The sequence below is a fragment of the Mobula hypostoma genome, chromosome X2, assembly GCF_963921235.1.
Source record: "Mobula hypostoma chromosome X2, sMobHyp1.1, whole genome shotgun sequence".
Classification (NCBI taxonomy): domain Eukaryota; kingdom Metazoa; phylum Chordata; class Chondrichthyes; order Myliobatiformes; family Myliobatidae; genus Mobula; species Mobula hypostoma.
This window is the reverse complement of record NC_086129.1, coordinates 10440808-10448559: the sequence shown is the minus strand read 5'-3', so window position 1 is coordinate 10448559 and position 7752 is coordinate 10440808.

The window sequence follows — 7752 nt, the reverse complement described above, 5'->3', positions numbered from 1 at the left end:
CCTCCCCCCCCAATGCAAGAACAATCATGCAAATGGCAACAAAAAAACCGTGCCAAATCACAGAATATGAAACGCAAAATCAAAAGGCATATTTTCATGCACTTCAGCTAATTATCTGCAGGCTGCCTCGATTCAAAAATTGCCCAAAAGTAGCAACTAAAAAAGAGCAACCAGAACATCATAAACCTCAATTAGAGTTCAAATCCACAATCTACATTGATTAAACCTTGCTCCTGAATCATCTGCTGACAGCATAGAGGGAGAGAGAGATCACTCAAAGGTAAGTATCTACCCTCAAGTGAGAGACCGCCAAACACAGCCACCTTCTTCATCAACCTCAGCCTCCCCACCATGAACGACATCTTCAAAAGGTGATGCCTCAAGAAGACAGCGTCCATTAAGGACCCTCACCACATACAACAGGGGTTCTATGGGGTCCATGGACACCTTGCTTAATGGTATAAGTCCATGACATAAAAATGGTTGGGAACCCTGATCTAGAACTTGCTCTCTTCTCATTACGACCATTAGAAAGGAGCTACAGGAGCCTGAATTCACACATTCAATGAACCACACTCCCCCCGCCCCACCCTCCCACCATCAGATTTCTGAACAGTTCAGACATGACCTCTCTAGTCTGCTCTCCTTTTACTTAATATTCTTATTGTAACTTCTAATAGTTTTTACTTATGGCATTGAGCCGCTATTGCAAAACAGCAAATTTCACACGTCAGTGATGATAAACCTGATTCTGATTATTTTTTGCTTAAGGACAGGGGTTCCCAACCTGAGGTCCATGGAACCCTTGCCTAATGGCATTGGTCAGTGGCACAAAAATGTTGGGAACCCTTGCTTTAGGAGAGCTGCCTTCTTGAACTGCTTCTGTCCTTCAATATGTCCATAATGCTGTTTTAGCAAATGAGCTTTCAGAAGGATGAGGAGGCATCTCATTGAAACCTACCAAATGCTGTAAAGTTTGGGTATAGTGCACATGGAGAGGATATTTTTCTTAGCAGGTGAGTCTAAGACCTGAGGGTAACACCCACAGAATAAAGAGATGTCTCTTTAGAACTGAGCCAAAGTGGAATTTCTTCAGCCAGAGGGTGAAGAATCTGTGCAATTTGTTGCCACAGAGACAAGGACAGTGCAGAGACCAAGTCACTGGGTGCATTTAAAGTAGGGATTGATAGGTTCTTGATTGGTAAGGGGGTTTGGGGATATCAGAAAAGGTGGGAGATTGTGGTTGAAAAAAAACCCACAATGATTGAATGGTTCATTGTTGTTGTCCTTCTTCATGCCTTAAGGCGCATTGGGCAGCAACTTTACTGTTTCTTTAGCATTTGTCTGCTTTTTACAAGGCCGAGTTCCTAGCCTAATGCTTAATCCAGCACCCAGGATGGAAAGCGTGCAAGGAGCTGGCCAGATTTGAATTCAGGACCTCTCGCCTCCAAGTCCAGTGCGGATGCCACTGCATCGCTGGCCAGCCATGATTGAATGGTAAAGAAGACTTTATGGGTTAAATGGCCTAATTCTACTCATACTCCTTATGTTTGTATGGACTTCCAGGATTTTGGCATAGTGACCGTGGAGGAACATACCTGTTATCATATCTGCACTTCTAACTACATCATAAGGCATCATATTCTGTTTTTTTCCTGAATTAGCAGCCGGTGCAAATCTTCATTTATTTCCAAGCACTGTTATGGAAAGAGATTAGCAATAGACAAGGCAAGTCTCCAAGCCCCCTTGACAAAGTAAAACATTTAGCTCATCTCTGTGGCTAATTTCTTACTCACTTCTGAGGTTTTTTCCCCCAAGGGTTATAATTCCACTTTCTCCCAATGTTCCTTCACTGATCATACCAATGAAGTTAAAGTCCAGCTAGGAATGCGCTGTCAATTAAGAAAAATTCCCAGAGCCTTACAGAAGCATTTCAAAATCTTACTAGATTAACACTCTTTGAGTACAATCTCTCAAAGTCAAAGTCGTTTATTATCATTTGCACAAGTACATGTATGCACAGGTGCAATGAAAAGCTTCCTTGCAGCATCATCACCTGAACATTGATTTATATAAGCAGCTTTCACAAGAAAAAAATATATAAATTATTCATAAATTTCTACGAGAAAGCACAATTAGAACAATCAAAAGCATAAGAAATTCTGCAGATGCTGGAAGTACTGAGTTCTCCTTCTCCTTAGCCCAACACCACTACTGAGCATAGTCCAACAACAGCAGCTTGCCACAGTCCTCTGTCCTGGGCCAGTCCTTCAAGTTGTCCCCAGATGTAGCCCATCTTCTTGGAATATTCAAGGTGAAGATCCTTCTTTTCCCAGGGATGAGGTCTTGGAGCTTCCGTTGCTCTGGATGGGGTTGCTAGTCCCACGTCCAACCCTCCTCCTTTCACAACTAGGCCTGCGACTGTCCATGGCAAAATTGGAAACACAGAGTAACACACAAGAAGTTCTGGAGGAATTCAGCAGATTAGGCAGCATCTATGGAAAAGAATAAAACACCGACATTTCGGGCCCAGATCCTTCTTCGCATCCTGATGAAGAGTCTTGGCTTGAATCGTCAGCTCATTATTCCAATCTGCCTGACTTGCTGAGTTCCTCCAGAATTTTGTGTGTGTTCCCCTACCCTCAAACAAAAGAAAGTCACTTTTTGTGTAAAGTGGCCAAAGTGTTCATAGCATTACTGAACCATAGCGTTTAAGATTTTGTTGGTTGGTTCATGAACTGAATTTCTGGAGGGAAGATCTTTATTAGTGTTAGTGAAAGGCTTCATAATATTGAGCACACAAGCCACCATACAGTGTACTAAGATCATCCCATTTTTCTATGAACAGATGAAAAAGTATGTCCAGCCACCGTATTTAATGAAATTTGGAGAAAATTCTCAAAACTCAGACCTTGAGGCTTCACATGAGATTTCCCACACAGATTACAAAATAGCAACAACCCAATGAAGGTTTAAGCTTCTATTGTATCTAAAATAGACAAAAAAAGTGTTCATATTGAACCAAAAGTCTGAAATTGCCCTTGAATGTTAGCAGATAGGCCAAAAATGTACAGTAATATTTATAAAATGATAATGAAAAAATCAACCTTGAGTTTTAAGATTTGTTTATGTGGACAGAAAGACATTCTTCAGACCATTCTTTTGCTTACAGAATTTCTCCACTGCATCTTCCTAAATATAGAGACCTTTTGTTTACAACTGTTTTCAAGACTGCATTCTAACAATTAATATAGCCTTCTGAGTTTACAATTAAAATTTGCTTTCAGAAAAACAAATATAATCAGAGAATGTTGGAATTACTCATCAGGCTAGGGAAAAGGAAAGAGAGTTTTAACACCAATCTAATATTGAGATGATTATTTAACACGCACACTAAGTACTCAAATTTAACAAGAAGTGAGAAGTAAAGGAAGTGTATTTAATTAACATTATTTCTCTGCATGGCTAATGACAAATTTCGTGGCTTTAATTGCAGTTTCTGCATTTCCTCATTCATTACGATGCTGTAATGAAGCTTTGAATTTATTGTGGAAGTCAGCAAAAATAAATAAGAACGTATTTGGTGTATCATATTATTAAGTTGCAGGAAGGGTTGATAGTTCACAATTCTATCACATTGGAGATAAAGGCTGAGGTTTCAAAACAATCCATCAGAACTAGAGTTTAAATTTACAAAAAGTAATAAAGATCTTCAACATCTTTCACTTTTGCTCATTTATATTTATCAACTTTTAAATATTTTTATTCAGATTGCATGCATTGATGGTAACATCAGATAAAGTATGAAATCCAACGGTATGTGGAAGTTCACTGACCATACATGTTCGTGCTGAAGCGTCCTGAGGTCAACACGTACATTCCTTTTGATGTTTATTCAGTTGCTTTGTGTTTTCAACTTCAGTTCTTGGTCAGCGAGGCCACACATGATGGCAATTAGAACTTGCTGGTAGAGTAAAATACACCCAAAAATCAACACAAGAAACAGAGCAAAACAAAAATGTCAATGTTAAATGTAATTCGTTGAAAGAATTTTACTCTGATAAAGGATGCTATTCAAAGCTCAAAGTTCAAAGTAAATTTATTATCAAGGTATGCATATGTTACCTTGAGATTCATTCTCTTGCAGGCATTTACAGGAAATTACAAGAGAGTTTATGAAAAACTATATGTGACAGACAAAGACTGACAAACAACATGTGCAAAAGACAAAATCTGCAAATAAAAAATACTAAGAACTCGAGTTATCGAGCGTCCTTGAAAGTGTAGATTGTAGAATCAGTTCAGAGTTGTGGTGACTGAAGTTATCCACACCAATTTAGGAGCCTGATGGTTGTAGGGTAATCACTGTTCCTGAATCTGGTGATATCTATACCTCCTGCCCGATGGTAGTAGTGAGGCCAAGGTATGGGCTGGATGGTGGGGTCTTGATGATGGATGCTGCTTTTCTGTGGCAGTGCCCCATGTACTGTAAATGTCTACATAGGTGGGGTGAACTTTGTCTGTGGGTAAACTGAGCTGTGACCTCCACTTTCTGTACTTTTTCCATTCTGGCGCATTGTTGTTTCCATACCAGGCTGTGATGCAATCAGTTAGGTCCATGGAAGTTTGCCCAAGTTATAGGTAACATGTTAAATCTATGCAAACTTATAGGAAAATCGAGGGTTGTTGTGCCTTCTTTGTGAGACACTTGTTTGGTGGTTCTAGGACAGATCCTCTGATATGTAAACAGCAGGGAATTTAAAGTTTCTGACCCTCTTCACCTCCAACATAGTACAGTTAATTTTAGATGTGTTGTCACTTTAAATTTGACTCAATTAATTTTTAATTAATTATCACAAAAATGTCCATGACATAAGAGCTTAAAGGAACATACCAATTTCACGGGATCATATCGTGACCAAACACATTGCCCAATCTGTCCATTTTCATCTCCCAAAAGGCAATTTATAATCATGTGCTGTAGTATAATTTTGGGTTATTATGTTGCCTGTAATTCAAATAAAGGCTTCATGCCTATATGAGAGAAATGGAATACTCTGCACAGAATAATGACGAGCAGCCTCACTAGCACCTTGAAGATTGACATTTCTCCATTCTAATTGCAGCACAAGCTGAGTTTTGCCACCAGTACACCTGGAGCAGTTCAAAATGATCCATTAACTTTGTTGTGTATTCATTGCATAAACAGTACACCAATGCTGCACTATTACTGTTTTAATGTAGATAAAACCACACAACAGTTCAGGCTTGACTAGTCTTGCAGTCATGATACTTCCGAATCAGAATCAGGTTTGATATCACTGACATATGTCATGAAGCATGTTGTTCTGCGGCAGCTGTACATTGCAATAAATGATAAAAAAGTTAGAAATCACAATATCTATTCTACAATAGATAGAATGAATGATATATATAAATTCAATTAATTAAGTAGTGCAAGAAGAGAGCAAAAAATGGAAAAATAATAATGAGGTAGTGCACATGGGATCAATGTCCATGACTGATTAGTGACCTCACTGTATTTACACTATGTTGCCTAGTACATTTGCTTGACGAAGGTATATCTGTCTCAGGTATAAAGAAACAAAGAGAGAGAAGTAGGAGCAGGCTAAACAGCATAACACTGGTTGCCATTTCCAGGACTGCTTGTAGAGGCACTTCCAAATTTCATACGTGAAACATTTAGATCATATTAAGACCATGAGACCATAAGTTAGAAGAGCCCATTGAGTCTGCTCTGCCATTCAATCATGGCGGATTCTTTTTTACCCTCCTCAGCCCCACTCCCCGGCCTTCTCCCCATAACATAGAAAGATATAAAATCTACAGCACAGTACAGGCCTTTCAGCCCACAATGCTGTGCCAAACATGTATGTATTTTAGAAATTACTTGGAGTTACCCATAGCCCTCTATTTTTCTAAGCTCCATATACCTACCCAGGAGTCTCTTAAAAGACCTTTGATGCCGTGTCCAATCAAGATCCTATCAATCTCTGCCTTAATACACCCAAAGACCTGGCCTCCACAGTAGCCTGTGGTACCAAATTCCACATTTCACCACCCTCTGGCTCAAAAAATTTCTCGACATCTTTGTTTTAAATGGAAACCCCTCTATCCTGAGGCTGTACCCACTTGTCTTAGACTCCTACACCATGGGAAACATCCTTTCCACATCTACTCTGTCTAGGCCTTTCAATATTCGAAAGGTTTCAATGAGATCCCCCCCGCTCCCCATCCTTTTAAATTCCTGCAAGTACAGACCTAGAGCTATCAAACGTTCCTCGTATGATAACCTTTTCATTCCTGGAATCATCCTTGTGAACCTCCTCTGAACCATCTCCAATGCCAGCACATCTTTTTTTAGATGAGGAGCCCCAAACTGTTCACAATACTCACGGTGAGGATTCTCCGGTGCCTTATAAAGCCTCAGCATCACATCCCTGCTCTTGTGTTGTATTTGCCTTCCTCACCACCAACTCTACCTGCAAGTTAACCTTTAGGGTGCTCTGCACAAGGACTCCGAAATCTCTCTGCATCTCAGATTTTTGGATTTTCTCCCCATTTAGAAAATAGTCTGCTCATTTATTACTACTGCCAAAGTGCATGACTATGCATTTTCCAATATTGCATTTTATTTGCAATGTTCTTGCCCATTCTCCTAATCTGTTTAAGTCCTTCTGCAGCCAACCTGGTCCCTCTACCCTACCTGCCCCTCTACCAACCTTCATATCATCTGCAAACTTGGCAACAAAGCCATCTATTTCATCATCTAAATCATTGATATACAACATTAAAATATTCCCACAACCAATGGACTCACTTTCAAGGATCTTCCATTTCATATTTATTGCCTATTTATTTATTGTTATTATTTCTTTCATTTTATATTTGCAGCTTGTTGTCTTTTGAACACTGGTTGAAAGCCCAAGTTGGTGTGGTGTTTAATTGATTCTATTATGGTTATTATTCTGTTCTGGACTTATTTTGCATGCCTGCAAAAAAATGTACTTTGATAATAAATTTATTTTGAACTTTGATAACCATGTTTGTCATGTTTGAAAGCCCTGTTTCCATCCTATCTGATCTCTTTGATGAGTTCCTTTTGAAAAGAGACATCCTTTAAGCTAACTTACAAGGAAAATAATCTTGGTTTATGGAATCTCACCTATTATTAGACCACATTGTACTCCCTCCAGAGTCAGTATAATCTTCCTGAGGTGTGGTGCCCAGAACCATTCACACTGCTCCCAGTGTGTTCCAACAATGATTTAATAGAATTATATCATGATTTCTTCCTCCTTATTCTCCAGATATGGAAGCAACAATTTATTAAACTTTCTGATTAATTTTATATGTCTCTATGATTGATACACGTATCCCTAAAGTGCTTTGGAATTCCACTGCTCTTGGTTCTGATGCATGGTCTTGGCCCGAAACATCGTCAAACTCTTCCATGTCCACAACCCTGCTCAACCTATTGAATTTCCCCAGATTTTTAATATGGCCACTGAGTGCATGTTCATGACCTTCTGCAGCTGTAATACACACTGTAGCCCATCCATTTCAGGTTCCACATGTCATGCATTCGGAGATGCTCTTCTGCATGTTATTGTTGTAATGTGTTTTCTGCACTGTATCTCAATAAATAAATAAACAGATAGATAAGTAAATAAATAAATACACGCATACGTATAATTTAAGGTACTGTCGCCTTCCTGTCAGCTTGAACCA